At 46.3% G+C, this 20,281-nt stretch overlaps 1 protein-coding gene across 2 annotated transcripts in view; it reads right to left on the bottom strand.

Moving 5' to 3' along the window:
• Positions 1-11,415, bottom strand: part of CCDC71 (coiled-coil domain containing 71) — a 31,576-nt gene extending 20,161 nt beyond the window's left edge. Inside the window, exon 1 of one of the 2 annotated variants that reach the window (XM_083155554.1) lies at positions 11,290-11,415. The gene's annotated coding sequence lies outside the window, so the exon portion shown is untranslated. Of the gene's footprint in view, positions 1-2,358; positions 2,603-11,289 lie in introns of those variants that run through there. The other variant, XM_083155553.1, reaches the window with a different exon arrangement.
• Positions 11,416-20,281: the final 8,866 nt, after the last annotated feature.

Below are 20,281 nucleotides of genomic sequence, written 5' to 3'. Positions count from 1 at the left end.
CTGCCTCACAGCACTGAGGTCATGGGTTCTATCCCCACCATGTGTTATATATACGGGGCAGTACTGATGGTGTAATGGTTACATTACTGCCTCACAGCACTGAGGTCATGGGTTCTATTCCCACCATGTGTTATATATACGGGGCAGTACGGACAGTGTAATGGTTACATTACTGTCTCACAGCGCTGAGGTCATGGGTTCTATTCCCACCATGTGTTATATATACGGGGCAGTACGGATGGTGTAATGGTTAGCATTACTGCCTCACAGCGCTGAGGTCATGGGTTCTATCCCCACCATGTGTTATATATACGGGGCAGTACGGACGGTGTAATGGTTAGCATTACTGCCTCACAGCGCTGAGGTCATGGGTTCTATTCCCACCATGTGTTATATATACGGGGCAGTACGGACGGTGTAATGGTTAGCATTACTGCCTCACAGCGCTGAGGTCATGGGTTCTATCCCCACCATGTGTTATATATACGGGGCAGTACGGACGGTGTAATGGTTAGCATTACTGCCTCACAGCGCTGAGGTCATGGGTTCTATCCCCACCATGTGTTATATATACGGGGCAGTACGGATGGTGTAATGGTTAGTATTACTGCCTCACAGCACTGAGGTCATGGGTTCTATCCCCACCATGTGTACAGGGTAGTATATGACTATATAATGTATATATGGTAGTATATACGTATGTACAGGGTAGTATATGACTATATAATGTATATATGGTAACATATACGTGTGTACAGGGTAGTATATGACTATATAATGTATATATGGTAACATATACGTGTGTACAGGGTAGTATATGACTATATAGTGTATATATGGTAACATACGTGTGTACAGGGTAGTATATGACTATATAATGTATATATGGTAGTATATATGTGTGTACAGGGTAGTATATGACTATATAATGTATATATGGTAACATATACGTGTGTACAGGGTAGTATATGACTATATAATTATATATTGTAGTATATACGTGTGTGCAGTGTATTATAGATAGTATATGACTATATAATGTGTATATTGTAGTACATACGTGTGTACAGGGTATTATAGATCGTATATGACTATATAATGTGTATATGGTAGTATATACGTGTGTACAGGGTAGTATATGACTATATAATGTATATATGGTAGTATATATGTGTGTGTAGGGTAGTATATGACTATATAATGTATATATTGTAGTATATACGTGTGTGCAGTGTATTATAGACAGTATATGACTATATAATGTATATATGGTAACATATACGTGTGTACAGGGTAGTATAGATGGTATATGACTATATAGAGTATATACGTGTGTACAGGGTAGTATATGACTATATAATGTATATATGGTAACATATACGTGTGTACAGGGTATTATAGATGGTATGACTATATAATGTATATATGGTAACATATACGTGTGTACAGGGTAGTATATGACTATATAATGTATATATGGTAACATATACGTGTGTACAGGGTAGTATATGACTATATAATGTATATATGGTAACATATACGTGTGTACAGGGTAGTATATGACTATATAATGTATATATTGTAGTATATACATGTGTGCAGTGTATTATAGACAGTATAGGACTATATAATGTATATATGGTAGCACATACGTGTGTACAGGGTATTATAGATAGTATATGACTATATAATGTGTATATGGTAGTATATACGTGTGTACAGGGTAGTATATGACTATATAATGTATATATGGTAGTATATATGTGTGTGTAGGGTAGTATATGACTATATAATGTATATATTGTAGTATATACGTGTGTGCAGTGTATTATAGACAGTATATGACTATATAATGTATATATGGTAACATATACGTGTGTACAGGGTATTATAGATGGTATGACTATATAATGTATATATGGTAGTATATATGTGTGTACAGGGTAGTATATGACTATATAATGTATATATGGTAACATATACGTGTGTACAGGGTAGTATAGATGGTATATGACTATATAGAGTATATATGGTAGTATATACGTGTGTACAGGGTAGTATATGACTATATAATGTATATATTGTAGTATATACGTGTGTACAGGGTAGTATAGATGGTATATGACTATATAAATGTATGATGCGTAGGACATACACTATAGACACCCACACAGTACCCGCCGTGCCCGCATCTCCCCCTCCCCCGGGCACAGGGGCAGGGGCGGCCGGGCGCTAGGGGTGGAGGCTACCATGTCGCTGCGCCGTTTACTCGGGGATCGGGGAGGAGGAGCGTAGGCCGGTCCCGGGTCGCCCCCTCTCCCCCCCGCCCACACACACACCCGCCTGCCTCTCCCCTACCTGCTGTGTGCCGGCGCCGCTCCCCCTGCCGGTGACTCCGCGCCCGCCCGGCAGCTGCCGCTGTTACACGCAAAATAAAAAATAAAATAAAAAAAAGCCTAGAATATGGCCGCCCCGCTGTGCACCGGAAGCGCCGCTCCGCTTCCGCCCGGGCCTCTGGCGCCCCCCGCCGCCCATGGCGGGTAACAGCGCTGTCCTCGGCTCCCGTGCGGGAGAGGTAGGTCCTCGGGCGCCACCTGGCGGAGGATCCGGCGTTGTGCGTCTCGCACGTCCCCTCCCCTCATCCATCCCCATAAGCGCCCCTCCCCCCACAGGGGAGCACTGAGGTGGTGTGTGTCCCGGATGTGGGGGGAGGGGTGGTGTCTATGCTACTGCTCCTGGTAGTGTACCCACCCACTGCTGTCAGCCTGCTGCTGTCCCTTCACTCCCAGAGGTCCCCATTACCCTGTGTGCAATGATGGCTGCCTGAGCCACTGTCTCACCATTATTACACACAGTGGTTACTGCATGGGTGCAATACTTCATTATATTGGCTAATATGAGATATTCTAGCCAACCAATATTTGGACAATGGAGCTTACAATCTATATTCCGTACCACATGTACACACCACACAACACATACATACACACACTAGGGTTAATTCTTCTCAGAATCCAACCACAGTAACGTATCTGTACGTGGGAGGTACACAGTAGAAACACACAGAACATGCAAACTCCACACAGATATGATTGACAGATCCACCGACGTGGAAAACGCCTTTCTCATATATGAACTGGTTGAACACGGGTGGTGGAAGAGGTTACATTATAGCATCTTCCTTGGACAGGATAACCCAAGCCCTCAGTGCCTTCAGGTGGTAATGCTACCCGTTATGCCAGTATAATAATCATATGATCATAATCTTCTGCATTAATGTGGTAGTTGCATGGGGTCCCGGGATGGGTCATACCCCATACCCCAGGGGTTCCCAAACTTTTTGAAATCACGGCACCCTGGAGTATCAGAATTATTTTCGTGGCACCCCTAGGCCAAAAGTTTCTTATTGATTACGTAAAAAAATATATATATAAATTGTGTTTATATGTGATCCTTAAGTCCAGTTATGTTGTGAGGGACAGTATTCACTCTCGGTTTTTCACATATTTTATGATTGGAAGCCACAAGCACTGATTTTCCCTTTTACATTGACCATAAATAAAATGAATTAGACCTAGACCACCATCCCAGGGCACCCCTGCAAGTGCTCTGAGGCACCCCAGGGTGCCACGGCACACAGTTTGGGAACCACTGCCATACCCATCTTCCAGAACTTCAGGCTGTGGAGTTGGCGCCGTAGAAGTTCAGCACCTGCAACTGGCATTAAGTTTGTCAGCGATGGCTCTCTCCGAGTCATACTTCATTTTGTGATAGTCAGGGGTGCCCCTCAGATTCCGGAGGCCCTAGGCAGCTGCCTACTGGTAGAGCCGGCCCTGGATGGGCTGGAAGGAAATGAAAGCCATTTCAAATGCCCCATTCTTTTAGTTGAGCTCTTAAAAATGGATAACCTTAAAGTTTATTTATTTAATAACAAATAATAATTTAACAAAGTTGATTTCAGAGGAGAACCAGGGGATATTAAAGTGGGTTAGAGTGAGGCAGGCCCCCGGCTTAGACCATAATAAATATCCCCCAGTGATCAGTCATCAATGGTGGGCAGGTGGGAATACCCATACGATTCCAGCTCTTGTTAAACTACACATCCCAGCATGCCTTGCCATAGTTTTACCATTCCCTAATAGCAAAACTGTTGCAAGGCATGATGGGACGTGTAGTTTCACAACAGCTGGAGGGCCACAGTTTGTCCATGTCTGGTCTGGGCTGTATTTTACTTGAGCTAGACCAGTGTCTTTGGGTTGGGGGATGTAGTACCTTCATCCAGCGCCTGTACTAATGGCAACTTATTGCAGTGACAAGGCGTCTGGACGGCCCCATAAACCAGACGAAAGAGCTCCGATTTCAAGGAATTATAAAAAAAAAAAGAAGAAGAGACAGAAGGATTATTGTTGTCAGAAGGGGCCGCGAGACCGTCCTCCTATCGACCGGCGATGTCAATTGTGCATTGCTTATGGTCTGGCAGAATTTGCACAGCACATAAGCCATAAAGCTATCAGTTTAGCAAATAAAGTGCTCGACATTCAAATACTAAAGATTCCATTATGCATGCTAGAAATCAGGTTACCGCCTGCTGACTTAGCTGCCAGGGAGATGATCGTCTCCATGTACGCAATGTGTTTGTTTACTGCCCCATACGTTTGCCGAATTGTCTGTGCCGTCCTCTGGTGCGTCGTTTCTCATAAGCACAGCAGAAAAAGCCATTTGTGTCCCTAAATCCGTCGCCTGGGAGGTTAAGAGTTAACTGCCTGGCCATTTTGAACATGGTTTGTACCTGTTGTGAGATTAATCCGGAGACCGCCTCAGCCAATGCGCTGTCCTCTGTGTGCGCTCATCAGTAATTTAGTCATTGGTCGTTTGCATATTTAAACTCTATTTTTGCTTACACAAATGAGAGTAGTCTTGTTTGGCTGCCAGTATATCGTTCTCTGCTAAGTATGTCTGTTCACAGGAGTTACCCTACTATGCAAACAGAATAAAGAATACTAAATCTCCATCTAGATTATAAGCTCCATGTGCATCTGCCCCACCTGCAGTGCACATTGTTTGTCCTTTAAAGAAGGAGTTTGCTTTTGCAAACCAACCTGAATAATTAACCCCCTAGTGTCCTTCTTATAAGTCATTACTTCAGAGCCGGCCCTAGCCTAAATGATGCCCTAGGCAAGATTTTGGCTGGTGCCCCCTAGCACCGCCACTAGTTCCACCTCTGACCCTGCTCCCCTTTCCCAGCACCATCAACCCTGATCATAGCAGTCATAATTTAGGTGCCCCTACCCACAATATTTTAAATAGAAACAGTGCACACATTTGGCGCACAGCCCAAACAGGGGTGTGTTCTTGCTGGGAAGGGGCATGGCCACACAATAGTACCCCCAATTCAAATTATGCCACACAGTAGTGCAACTTTATTCACATTATATCATGTGATGGTGTCCCTTATTCACGTTACATCACACAGTAGTACCACTTTACCTTATGTACATTACTCTTCACATTATACCCTTAGAAAAAATCCTGAGAAAATATTGTATTTTAAGCACCTCCATGGCCACACTGCAACCAAGCACAAAGCAGTGTGTGCTGGGCAGAGGAGAAGAGCTGCTGCAGCTGCTGCTGTCACTTAAGGGGAGGGGGCCCGGGGCCCCCACTGGGCCCTTCCATCAGACTTTGGCCTGGGTAATTTGTACCCCCTACCCCTTTCTCTCGGCACCCCTGATAATACCACACAGTAATGCCCCTTACACATGACACACATTGTTAATGTCCTTATAACCATAATGCCCCTTACACATTATGCCAACCTTTATTAATGCCCTTCATACACATAATGACACACATAATGCCCCTTACACATATGTTGCACATTATTAATGCCCTTATACACATGACACACATAATGCCTGTTACACATATGTCGCACATTAATAATGTGTTTATACATGACACACTATTGCACAACCAACCCACCCACAGACAGCACTCGCACAGCCGCTAACACTGTGACCTCTGCCTCTGCTTGGATACAGATGTTTCCTCATACATCTTGCCTCAATAGGCCATGCAGCTCCTGGCCAGTTCTGCTAACGTTGGGTGCCTTTTTTGCTGAAAATTCATCTTATTTGCATTGTTATGACCAGCACACACAAGGAGCTTCCAATGATTAAAATGATATGCAGCATGCCTATATTCTGTGTGCCACTGTGGTTGGACCTGCATACGGAATGCTATGTTACAGTGATTTCCATGAATACACTATTTCATATGCAGATACAGCCTCACTCACACACAGAATATAGGCATGCTGCATATCATTTTAATCAGCAGAAGCTGCTGATGCCCCTAGGCATTCCAAATGCCCTAGGCAATTGCCTAGTTGGCCTATGCCTAAGGCCGGCTCTGCATTACTTCCTACTCCGGGAGAGAGCAGCCAGCTCAGTGAGGCAGGGGGACAGGGCCATCGCCGGGAGTGACGGGGGTAGTGCAACGGGAGAGCTAACTTGTTTGGAGGCGTGGTGAGAGTGATTGCGTCATTTTAGCCACACACCACTCCCCTAACGTGCAATGCCGGTATTTCAGGCATTGCGCTGTGGGGGGCAGGGCTAAAATGACGCAATACGCGGAGGTTGGTTTAGGGGGGAGATGGACGGCTCTGCAGGAGGGTGGGAAACCCTGCATTACTTGTGTTTCAGTATCACAATTAACCGGAACATTAGATCATTCCCTGGAATATTCTACGTATCAGCAATATGGAGATTCTAGAACAGGCCTGGATGAACTGTGGCTCTCTGGGTGTTGTACAACTACAAGTCCCAACATACTCTGCCTGCTTTCAACTGGCAGAGCATGCTGGGGCTTGTAGTTTTACAACATCCGGAGAGCCACAGTTCATCTGGGTGTGATATATTAGGTTCGGCCATATCTATGTTGGCACAGTAAAAGGGTTGACACAAGCAAAGCCTTCTTAGTTTCATATGGTCATATTCACTGCTAATATCTCATTGACAGTATGTATATAAGGAATCTAGCCCATAAGCCATAACTGTAAGAAGGCCAGTGTAATTCCAATCATATTGGGAACTAGTGGCGCATTTCTAATGGGTGCAATGTGTGCCGTGCACACGGGCCCCTGAGTCCCAGGGGGCCCACACTGCACCTAGTTTTTAATGCTTATCCTCCCGAGTGTGCGATGAAGGCAGCAGCGCTGCCAGAATCCCAGAGAAATGTCTGCCGGTCCATTATCCCGTAGGTCTGTGCATCCACAACAGAGTCTATGGCGCTGGGCGGCGCAGTGCTGCGGCTGGCAGAGAGGGGGGGCCAGAGAGGAGGAGGATGCACACAGTCCCTGGTGGGAACATTGCCCACATCAGCCAATCAGCTTCTACCTCTCATTTTATAGACCTTACCTAATAACGTTAGCTAGAACCTGACTTGTTGCTATGAGCAACATCACCAGTGTTAAAAATGTTTAAAACATTTCCCTCTTAGCGGGGCATTTATCTTATAATATTTATGTCTAATTCCCCGAAAACGGTTATCCGCCAATGTTCAGTATCCCTGCTGAGATCCCATCTGCCCGCCCAGCAGCCATGTCCCCCGTAGGATCCATGGGGGATGCAATGCATTAGGGTCCAGGGCTATCGTTATTCTGAGATGGCGGCAGCCCATTGTAGCCGGTAGGGCAGCGGGGTCAGTGCTGACAGCACATGCGCAGACCCCCCAGTACCTTTCAGAGCCCCTGCCCCTACGTGTGTAGGGACATACACCCCGCCAATAGGATTGCATATTACAATGTGATCCTAGGCAGTAATAATCCGGACAGATTGCATTGTATTTGTGATCCTTCTTAAATTAATGTAATCCTTAATCATGTAAAGTCCTATATACGTGAGCTCCCATGTGCACATTGTCACATTATACCAGCTGTGTACGCACATACCTGACACAGCCATATAGATGATGGCACTGGGTCCATGACAACCGGAATGGTCAAGAGAGCAAATCTGAAAAGAGGGGGAGTGTCTTCTCTGGCAGGGGGGCATGGCCGCACGGAATCCCTGATGCCATCACTAGAGGCTTCGCAGGGGGAGTCCCCGACTACCACACTCCATGACCTCCGGTCTTCTCAGTGACAGGAGCCAGGTGCTGCAGGATAATACCACACTGCAGCACTTGGCTCCTGTTACTGTGAAGGTGTCACCACTTAGAAGATAGTAATTCCCCCCCAAACACACACCATGTTCTTCCTTCCCCACTGAGCCCTAAGTTGAATTCTAGGTTGACTAATGGATGATCTGGCTCTGATCTCGTCACATTCTCTTGACTGTGGAAAAAAAAACAGGAGACAAGGGGCAGATTCTGTCTATCATATTCTAAAGGGGCATACACACAGAGCGATATTGTGCTATTTTCTAAGCAATCTGACTAGATTGTTTAGAAAGTAAGCACAGATCTCTCCGTCTATATGCTCCTGCTAAATCAGTGTATGCAGTCAAAATCTAGTCAAATTGCTTAGCAGGTGACTGCAAATCTCTCTGTGTGTACAGAATGAGCGATAGTGATTGAAGTCTCTCATTCTGAACCACTACCTGGACTCTGCATGTGTATGTGCTCCCCATGGGAGATCTGGACACCAGGAAATCGCCTACCCTAAAGAGCTTAGCAAAATTGCTTAGCACCCATCTCTACGTGTGTATGCCCCCTAAGATGCAATAGGGATATTACAGAATCTGGTTGCTACAGGCAACACCACTACTTTACATTTTTAGAAGCTTCAGTAAAGTTTAATGAACTCTACAACAATGTCGCTTGTAGCTCAGGTTGTATGTGTCCATCCCGTGGATAACACCCCCATGACATGCGCGGGGAACGCGAAAGGTGCTCTCCATGCTGAAACAATTGTGCTATATAGCGCAGTACGTATGTTACATTGCCTGCAGGAAGCAGAGCTCTGGTCTTATATACTGTAGCTGAGAAAACAATAAGTAAAACATCGAATTAAGCTATTGTACAGCTGCGCAGACGTCCCGGGAATTTTTGCAAAGTTTACATTTGTCAGAAAAGAGTGTAAGTGCCAGCTGGTGACTTTACCGGCCTGGGCCTGTCCGCGTAGCCTCCTTACATGTCAGGGTGAATCAACTGTTACCTCAGAGACAAGACGGAAATAATGTACAGTTTATCTCATGACGTTGCAGAATGGAATCTGTTAGAGGCCTCCGGTCAACTCAGGCAGCATTGTCCTGGATTCTTGGCTATTAGCATCTATTCACTTGGAGTTTCCACACTAGCCTGGTTAACCTTTCCTCAAGAATAAAAATACATTACGGAATCTTTACTTAATGGTTTTGCTTTGGGGATAATATTGCAGCCGCTCGTCACTGAGTCGCCACCAAGGTACTGCAGAACATAATATGTATTTCTGAGTTCCTAAGCACGATGGGGCATTATCCTGACTGCTGGAGCCTGCTCATCACTCACCTAGATCGCAGCGGAACGCAGCGTATCATGTTATTATTATCCTAGATTTATATAATGCGGCTGTTTTATAGTGCGCTTCAATCATTCTCATCGGGCCTTTCCCCAGAGAGGCTCACAGTCTAAATTCTGTATCACACAAATAGTTCTCAGATACTCAGGCACCACACGCTCTAACATTATACTGGTTTGGCCTCCCTGCCCCCGTTATATATAGATAGAGAGAGAGAGGGAGGGAGAGAGAGGGAGGGAGTAAAATAAAGATAGTTAGGGTAGCCCAGGGCTGGGCAATTGCGGCCCTCCAGATGTTGAGGAACTACACATCCCAGGATGCTTTGCATTAGTTTTGCTATGTGGCCATGCTGAAACTGATGCAAGGCATGCTGGGATGTGTAGTTCCTCAACATCTGGAGGGCCGCAATTGCCCAGCCCTGGGGTAGCCCATTCCCTTTGGGCACTAGGCAGGAGCCAAGGTTGCCTGCTGAAAGATAAAAATATGCCTGAAAGCAAATTAATCTAGCAGTATGTTCTGGAATGTTAGACGAGACGGGAATTCCCAATGGAAACCCATGTGGAGAACATACAAACTCTGCATAGATAAGGCCCTTGCCTGAAACTAACCCAAGTGCTGAGAGGCCCCATGCTCACCACTGCACCACCATGCTTCTTGTATCACTAGTTCCTGGAGAATCGATAGGCCAAAGGTCAGCTCCACCCACAAACTGGCTATTTTAAATTTAGCAACCAACAACCATGGTTTCTTAGGTGCAGATGTACTAAAAGTATTTAAAAGTATTAAAGTGGACGGTGAAAACGCACCAGGCAATCATCTCTCAACTGTCATGTTACAGACTGGGGTTGTAAAATGACAGTTAGGGTCTGTTTGCTGCTGCTTTATCACCTTCCACTTTATCGCTTCTCCAGGCTTAATACATCCGCTTACCTGTTTTTTTTTTTTTATGTAGCAAAATGAGTACCCCTTTTACACCAAAATCTCGAATCCGACCCGGTATTTGGAACACGGATCCAATCCGGGTCTGATCCGGGATTTTTCCTAGGTTTTTGCCTCGGTGTAAAAGTGGTATTAGTTGTTTCAGCCCTAACTCTTTGTGTTCCCTTCTCGACTTTTCTTGAAGATGTAAAACACTGACACTTTCCCAGCTTTGCCAAAGTCACACGTCGGCACTCGCCCCACTCTTTATTTACAGAGCTATACTTATCTGTCCGGTCTCCTGGCACCTCTGGTTTGGCCGCACCTTGGGCGTACAGGAAGCAGCAGCATTCTCTCCATGAAACGTCTTAATCTCTTGGTGACATTCAACCCGATTAACGTCAACCAACACCCAACCTGCAGATAGCCACCGGGACTACTGCTTTGGATATGGCCTTCACCGATATCACCGCCATGTTGCACCGTCACCCAACCCCGTGTTCAGTGCCCCCCAGCCAGCCAACATACAAGCAACACCACCTTACTTTGTTAGCATGCAGCAGAGACGCACACTAACGCAAGGATTAAATGCCAACAGCCACGCAACATGACACCGGGTGACGGCCTAGCCTTGTGCATGCCACCTGTGAGACATTACCCGGCAGACACCAGTCACTTATAGTCTAGCCCAACCCATACAGTCTACAATAGTATAGTCTAGTACTTTACATGCGGTGCAGCCTGGAAATGTCATTTATCCCACCCCAGAATGACAGGATGGACCCTTGTCTTGTTCTATGGAAGCCCTTGTGGATGACAAATGTTCAAAATGCAACACCCCATTATACCCCTGGGATAAGTCTCAATCATACCTCTCCTTCTTTCCGGCAGGGCGAAGGGCACAATTGCTGAATGTTAATGTGCTGTCAGTTAGGGAATGTATCAAAGGCAGAGCCACGGGGTTTCCGGTGAGAACGGATAATACTCCTTCCCCTCCCCCATTGCATACTGCAGTTTTCCCCTCCTCCTCCCCCACACAGTCAGCTGTATCCACACTGCCTGGAGCAGGCTTGCGGTATACAGCTGGTGATTGGTGGCTGGTGCCTTCCCTTATCACACTCCTTCATTTCTCAGGGACACTTCAGGAGGCAGGAAAGCCACAGCGACCTTTGGGAAGCTGACAGTAATCTGTGGTTATTCTGGTGCGGCTGGCGGAGATATAGATTTGTAAAACATCTGCTTTATGCCTGGGTGCATCAGCTGCACATAGTAACCCTTTCTGCGGGCGGCGATTGCACAGAATCGCACGCCGCTACGTCACCACCGATCCCCCCCATGTCCGTGCTGTGGTCAGAATCGTCCGTATGGACGGTGGATAGAGCTGTATACCTCTCCTATGTACTATTCTCCACAGGGCTTTCCATAAGGGACATTTACTAAGATGGGAATTCTAGTTCACATGAGATCAGATCTTCTAGAACAGGGGTGGCCAAACCGGTCCTCGAGATCTACCAACGGTCCATGTTTTCCAGGTTACCTAGCTGGTACACAGGTGTAGTCATTACTAACTGTCACATTTCCCAGACGACCTAGCTGGTGCACAGCTGTAGTCATTACTAACTGTCACATTCCCCAGATCACCTAGCTGATGCACAGCTGTAGTCATTACTAACTGTCACATTTCCCAGACCACCTAGCTGGTGCACAGCTGTAGTCATTACTAACTGTCACATTTCCCAGACCACCTAGCTGGTGCACAGCTGTAGTCATTACTAACTGTCACATTTCCCAGACCACCTAGCTGGTGCACAGCTGTAGTCATTACTAACTGTCACATTCCCCAGATCACCTAGCTGGTGCACAGCTGTAGTCATTACTAACTGTCACATTTCCCAGACCACCTAGCTGGTGCACAGCTGTAGTCATTACTAACTGTCACATTTCCCAGACCACCTAGCTGGTGCACAGCTGTAGTCATTACTAACTGTCACATTTCCCAGACCACCTAGCTGGTGCACAGCTGTAGTCATTACTAACTGTCACATTTCCCAGACCACCTAGCTGGTGCACAGCTGTAGTCATTACTAACTGTCACATTTCCCAGACCACCTAGCTGGTGCACAGCTGTAGTCATTACTAACTGTCACATTTCCCAGACCACCTAGCTGGTGCACAGCTGTAGTCATTACTAACTGTCACATTCCCCAGATCACCTAGCTGATGCACAGCTGTAGTCATTACTAACTGTCACATTTCCCAGACCACCTAGCTGGTGCACAGCTGTAGTCATTACTAACTGTCACATTTCCCAGACCACCTAGCTGGTGCACAGCTGTAGTCATTACTAACTGTCACATTTCCCAGACCACCTAGCTGGTGCACAGGTGTAGTCATTACTAACTGTCACATTCCCCAGATCACCTAGCTGGTGCACAGCTGTAGTCATTACTAACTGTCACATTTCCCAGACCACCTAGCTGGTGCACAGCTGTAGTCATTACTAACTGTCACATTTCCCAGACCACCTAGCTGGTGCACAGCTGTAGTCATTACTAACTGTCACATTTCCCAGACCACCTAGCTGGTGCACAGCTGTAGTCATTACTAACTGTCACATTTCCCAGACCACCTAGCTGGTGCACAGCTGTAGTCATTACTAACTGTCACATTTCCCAGACCACCTAGCTGGTGCACAGCTGTAGTCATTACTAACTGTCACATTTCCCAGACCACCTAGCTGGTGCACAGCTGTAGTCATTACTAACTGTCACATTTCCCAGACCACCTAGCTGGTGCACAGCTGTAGTCATTACTAACTGTCACATTTCCCAGACCACCTAGCTGGTGCACAGCTGTAGTCATTACTAACTGTCACATTTTAAAACCTGCTGCATTCATTCCAACTATGGATCCACAGGTTGCCTGGAAAACATGCACCGTTGGTAGATCTTGAGGACAGGTTTGGCCACCCCTGCTCTAGAAGGTGCTAGATCAGGGTTGCCTACCTGTCCCTCTCCTTCAGGGACAATATGCTCTGTTCCTGGACTAAATGAATAAGTAGATTCTGATTGGTTGCCCATAGTGACATAACACTCCCATCTTAGCACACCACCTACATGGTAAGTTTCCTAAAGCTCCTATAAATGAAGAGGTGATATAACTCATAGCAACCAGTCGGATTCTGTCTATCATTTCTACATAGCATCCTAGAAAATGATTGACAGAATCTATTGGTTGCTATGGGCAACAGCACTTTCACACCTTTTAGAAGCTTTAGTATAATTTACCCCATCGTATATATAGAGAGAGAGAGAGGGAGAGAGAGAGAGGGGGAGAGAGAGAGAGGGGGGGGGGGGGGGAGAGAGGGGGGGGAGAGAGAGAGAGGGGGGGAGGGAGAGAGAGTATATGGTCTACACCAGTGGTTCTCAACCTCGGTCCTCAGGACACAGCGCACGTTTTCCAGGTCTCCGCACAGAATCACAGGTGAGGTAATTAGCCCCACCTGTGGATCTTTTATAATGTGTCAGTTAGTAATGAGTGCACCTGCTGGATGACCTTGAACACGTGAACTGTTCTTGAGGACAGAGGTTGAGAACCACTGGTCTAGACCACAGTTGGGGTTGTTATGGTTCAACCGGTCTTCCGCATGCACGCACACACGACCGATGTTTCATTTGTGTAACATGAAAGCTGATTGGCTGGTCCTTTACCATTCAATTGAGGGTATTGATTGTTTCCTGTTATTTTGGATTTTCGGATGTTAATGTTCAATCCCAGCTGTTTTAGCCAAAGAAATGTCCTGGATTCAAGTCTACAGATCCGAATCTTTGAAAAGCCGAATCTGCCGCTTAATCTTTGAATTATCCCGTTCGGATTGTTTACACAAATCGGCAAAAAATGAAAAGCATTGAAAAGATGGATTGCAAATTCCATTTATTCTCTGCGAAACTGACGCATATTTCACCATTTTGACGCAGATCAGCAAAATTGAATTTCCCCCTTTATCACGCTTCACTTTATCACTTGTTTAAGGCTTACATTTGGCCTATAAAGACGAACCATATAAAACATGTGCTCTATAAATAACTGTTAATAAGATGCACATTTATTGCTACCAATATGAGAACATTGAATGAATCAGATTGCGCGGAATCCCTCAGGAGACGGTGAAAGCAGAATCACAACCATTATACTGATCATTTAAAGTCACCCTTCTGAAATTACAATTGTCATCTCTACTGTACTCATTGCAGCGGGTGAAAACATCTTTTGGGGCAATTAAAAAAAAAAAGTCACTGGGGACAGCTGAGCAACACCCAGTCCCCCGGCAGTGGTAAGATTAGTCACAGCTCGCCAGGTCAATCATCTGCCAGGCGGGGTGTGCAGGAGCCTCCTACCACATCCCTGCTCAGACTTGGGCTTCCAGGACTAGATTAAGAAAAGAAAAAATAACATAAAAAGTTTGTTTATAAAAACATGGAATAAATGCTATATTTAAACGAATGCATTTTTCCCTGGGCACCTTTTGTAGACATGTACTTAAATGGTTAAATACTACAAGATGTTTCTTAATTGAGTGTTATTGTGCATCACTCATCTACCACAATATCACATGCCTTTGTTATTGTGCATGACTCATTATCCACAATAGCATCTCTATGTCACTAGACTTCGGTGAGGGTGATTAGACTGCAGGTGCATGTTGTTTACTTGTCTCTGTAAAAGGGTCTGTATGTGTCCAAGCCTGCCACCAGTGGCATAACTAAAAAAAATTTACCTTCTGCCAAAAAAGTTTCTGGTGCCCCAATTCACTCGCACCACACACACCACCACCACCACACACTATTGAAAATGTTCCTCCCCCAGTATCCAGAAGCCACCCATCTCCTCCAAGGTCTGTGGGGACTGTTACTATGCCACTCCTTGCCACTGTGTTATTGGAGCATTACTGTACAGTACTCAGGCCAGGATTGATATCTTATTATATTGACTGCTGTTTATCTTCTATCACCTTTATCCTGTGATGTTCATAAAAACATATTCTGGTTTGGAACCAATCACAGCCACCAAGCACTTACCAACTTGTTAGCTGACTAGACATGCAATAACAGAACATCGCAAATTTAGCTGCACGACGAGAAGAACAAAATGTAGATTATGATTTTAAAAAGGCTCCTTCTCTGTTGTGATGCATTTATTAAATATATCCAATCACGATAGTCAATTTTATATTTTTACGCTATTTTTTTCCAATTGATATAGAGTTGTTGATTACACATTCTCTTTGCAAACATTTGGCTGGTCTGCTGAAGCAGATAATAAGGTACCTGTGCCCCCCCCCCCCCCCCCCAGCATCAGAGCTGCGTCAGAAGACAGCAGGATTTCATTTGTTCAGAGGAACATCATTCACTGAAGCGTCTTCTTGGTCTATCTGTTGTGAATTGCCCTGGTCTGCTAATCTTGTGATTAATGTCACTCTATCATCTTGTATCTGTCAGCTGTTACCCTTCAGGCTTATGCTAGCAACACACAGAACAATCCAATTTAGCCCCAGACGTGGATGGATCCGTATAATGATAATAAATATAGCTCAGAAGGAGTTGTATACAGAAGATATAAAAGTGAGCACGATTCCTCTATAAATGGATTCATGACAGAAGAAGTGTTCTCATCTCTTGTGATCATGAGGCCAATGCAAGACAACTCATCACAAATACTCATATGAATGAAATAAATATGTCACTAAATTAGAGAACATTACCTTCTAGTGGTGTAGATATAAAGCCAGGGCAGCTCTGGATCCGTTGAGTGCCAACGTCTTTGTGAATGATATCCTCTAGAAATGCCAGCGTCGCTCACATTTGTTATATCAATTTAAAAAAAGGTGTAAAAAAAGATGATATTTCCTATAAGGTAACATTACCGGTCAAAGGTTTATTTGGCAATTTTCACACCTACTTTGACAACGTCACTTGGCACTCATAGGGTTAATGTATTCTGACCTTCAATAAATTGATGTGGCAATTTATTGCTCTAAGTCAGTGACTTTCCCATAAATATGGCAGTGGAAAGTGAGTAACTGAAAAATGTGAAAAGAACTATTAACGGTACTTGTGTACTAGCACGACGCCCACGATATTTGGTCGCACAACTTTTAATCGCATCGCATGGCATACACCCGATGCACTGCGATGTGATTTAAAATTGTATAAGCCCCCTATACGATGTTAAATTGTATAAGCACCCTAATGGGGGCTTACAATGTTAAATGCATCCCCACTATGAACGTGAAGCCTTTTCATACCCTCACTATCCACGTCGGCGTGGAGTTGATTTTATACAGTGTGGTGAGCGCAGCGAGCCACCGAGCCCGAAGCGTGGCGAGCGCAGCGTGCTCCGCGAGGGGACGCGTAATACCTGTAAAGTAATGCACGGCCCCTCACGGGGTTCGCTGCGCTCACCACGCTTCGGGCTCGGTGGCTCGCTGCGCTCGCCACACTATATAAAATCAACTCCGCGCCGATGTGGATAGTGGGGAATGAAAAGGCTTCACGTCATACCATCGCATGCCTTATGGTCTGCAATGTACACAAGTACCCCATTAACATATGCAAAAATGGCTTGTACAATAAGGGACAGCAATATAGGTGGTAATATACTATGTGACATGAACTGATTCAAGTTGTTGCTGCAGAATTACAGAGAATTACTCTGCATATTGTATCATATAGCTGGGAAATAAGGTTTTCCTAACTGTATACTTGCAGCCACAGCAACACTGAGCAGCAACCATTACAGTGAACGCAGCCCACTCCCTCTAAACCGAGTTCTATAACTTCCTCTCTCATTTCTAATCTCACTTTTTGGTCAGACATCAGAAAAAGATGGCGGCAGTGGAAATGCAAGAATGTATAATGATAATAATGTTGCATTCTGGTAGCATAAATATACAGTAATACTGTGTAAAAAGTAACTTCAGGGAGGTGAAAGTACTAACCTGTGTTGAAGGCATCCATGAGATACATCCCAAGTGGGATGACCTAAGGCGAGCTCAGGGAAGACAGAAACCTCCCGTGGAGCAGGAGGTTTCTGTCCTCCCTATCAAAATAATCGACGGTCTATGGCCGATGTCGAATAGGTTTTGCATTGATGGGGGAGGACCAGATGGTTCCCCACCATCGAAGATACACATCTATTGTTTGTCTGTTTTTTCAAGGTGCCAGGACAGAGAGCCTAGCTCCACCCCAACACTCCCACAAAGCTCCACCCCCAGGCTCTGATTAGCCCTCAGATTAATGACTAGTAAACCATTGATGGAGGGCACCAGCCCACTGCACATGGAAGGGGGAGGGCACCAGCCCACTGCACGTGGAAGGGGGAGGGGACCAGCCCACTGCACGTGGAAGGGTGAAGGCACCGGCCCACTGCACGTGAAAGGGGGATGGCACCGGCCCACTGCACATGGAAGGGGGAGGGCACCAGCCCACTGCACGTGGAAGGGGGAGGGCACCAGCCCACTGCACGTGAAAGGGGGAGGGCAACGGCCCACTGCACGTGGAAGGGCACCGGCCAACTGCATGTGTAAGGGGGAGGGCACCGACCCACTGCACATGGAAGGGGGAGGGCACCGGCCCACTGCATGTGGAAGGGGGAGGGCACCGGCCAACTGCATGTGTAAGGGGGAGAGCACCGGCCCACTGTACGTGGAAGGGGGAGGGCACCGACCCACTGCACGTGGAAGGGGAAGGCACCGGCCCACTGCACGTGGAAGGGGGAGGGCACCAGCCCACTGCACGTGAAAGGGGAGGGCACCGGCCCACCGCACGTGGAAGGGGGAGGGCACCAGCCCACTGCACATGGAAGGGGGAGGGCACCGGCCCACTGCATGTGGAAGGGGGAGGGCACCAGCCCACTGCACGTGGAAGGGGGAGGGCACCGGCCAACTGCACGTGGAAGGGGAGGGCACCGGCCCTCTGCACGTGGAAGGGGGAGGGCACCGGCCCACTGCACGTGGAAGGGGGAGAGCACCGGCCCACTGCATGTGGAAGGAAGGAGGGCACCGGACCCACTGCACGTGGAAGGGGGAGGGCACTGGCCCACTGCACGTGGAAGAGCACCGGCCCACTGCATGTGGAAGGGAAGAGCATCGGTCCACTGCACGTGGAAGGAGGAGAGCACCGGCCGACTGCATGTGGAAGGGGGAGGGCACCGGCCCACTGCACGTGGAAGGGGGAGGGCACCGGCTCACTGCACGTGGAAGGGGGAGGGCACTGGCCCACTGCACGTGGAAGGGGGAGGGCACCACCCCTCCCAGCTAATGCCCTTTATGTATAGAAAGAATCCGCTTTCTTACAGAGAGCGGACAATGAGATTGTTCCGCTGGTGGGAGATTAGGCAGCTTAGGCTGAGAGCTGTGTTTGGATGTCTAGGACTATATCTTCCCAATAATAGCTGGTCTGTTTATTCTGATTTATATACGTGTCCTCTGGTGATCTCCGTACAAAGCATGCGTGTCGCACATCTAATCCCTGGAAACGCTCAGGTAACTGTATAATCTGTAACACGGTTCAGCTGCCACCTAGAAGCAATGGGATTAATACTCCTGGAGTGTTCCATGTGGTGCTCGCCCAGGAAATAACAAATCGCTGTGCAAGTCACCAGCGAATCATTTAAATGTCTTTGGGCCGTCTCAGGTGCTGATTTCCCCGTTGTTTCACAGTCGTAATTATCACCTTCATTCCCTTGGAGAGGCCAATTACTGTCTCTAGATGGTTTATATTGTAGTTATGAAGGTAACAACGCTGGGTAAGGGGGAAATACTGGGATTGGTTCATTCTTTAGGGCCTGGAGCAAATATTTTTAGCAGCATTCTGTGAGATTATAACATATACCCTGTAGGTTCCTTGATGCGCTTTCTTACACCACTGGGATGTTTAGTGTTCCAGAAGACCAGCCACCCGAATCACTGGTGCTACCTCCTGCGGCCTGACGCGCCACATCCTCCACTACACTGTAGCACAAACTTTGGGACAGCGGTGGGGTGGTGACCCCAACCCACTGGCATCTTGTCCCCATAGAACAGTGTTTTTCAACTAGTGTGCCTTGAGCTGTTCTCAAGTGTGCCCCCAGATCTAGAGATGCCCACACCAGTTTATAGGCACCACCAGTTCAACTGTTATTTACCAGCCTCTTCTTTTCATGTAAAGGGCCAAGGTATTCTATTTTTGTTACCTGTGGGGACCAGTGTGATTGTTTTTATATGGGGGCCATTAGGTATTTTTTTCCGGTGGGGGCCAATGTGTTTTGCCCTGTGGGGATCTCATGGTGTGCCTTGGCAATTTTTAAATCTTGTTTAGTGTGCCGCAAGGTAAAAAGGTTGAAAATCACTGCCATAGAATGTTATATGTGGATAGATTCTGTTTTACTTTACTCGTTTGGTATAATTAGCCTGATTCAGATCAGAACTGATTTTTATCTTGGAGTCCAAAAAAAACAGGACGGTCCCGTGAAAATCAGGACAGTTGGGAGGTATAGCTGCATGTACAGATGATATAAACCGTAGTTAACGATGGTCACAGTGCTCGTTGTTCGTTGCATACACACTAGACAATTTTTTTTTTAAGATTTCGCTCAGAAGGAGCCAAAATTAGCAATATAGTTTAAAAAGTCAACTAGTGTCTATGGGGCTTTACACAGCCCAATAGTAGCTAAACTATACGCTCATCGCCAAAACCTTATTTATACAGGGATTACAGTCTTTGTAGAGTTACAGAGTGTGGTCAGATTCCCAGACAGGCGGTGTGACCACAGAGCACATGGAAGACCTATAGATAAATAATACATTCATCTATGATCCTTGGTTCT

Source organism: Crinia signifera, chromosome 8, assembly GCF_055691185.1.
Source record: "Crinia signifera chromosome 8, ASM5569118v1, whole genome shotgun sequence".
Lineage (NCBI taxonomy): Eukaryota > Metazoa > Chordata > Amphibia > Anura > Myobatrachidae > Crinia > Crinia signifera.
Note: the sequence above shows the minus strand (reverse complement) of the source record. Positions and strands in the feature narration are given on the sequence as shown.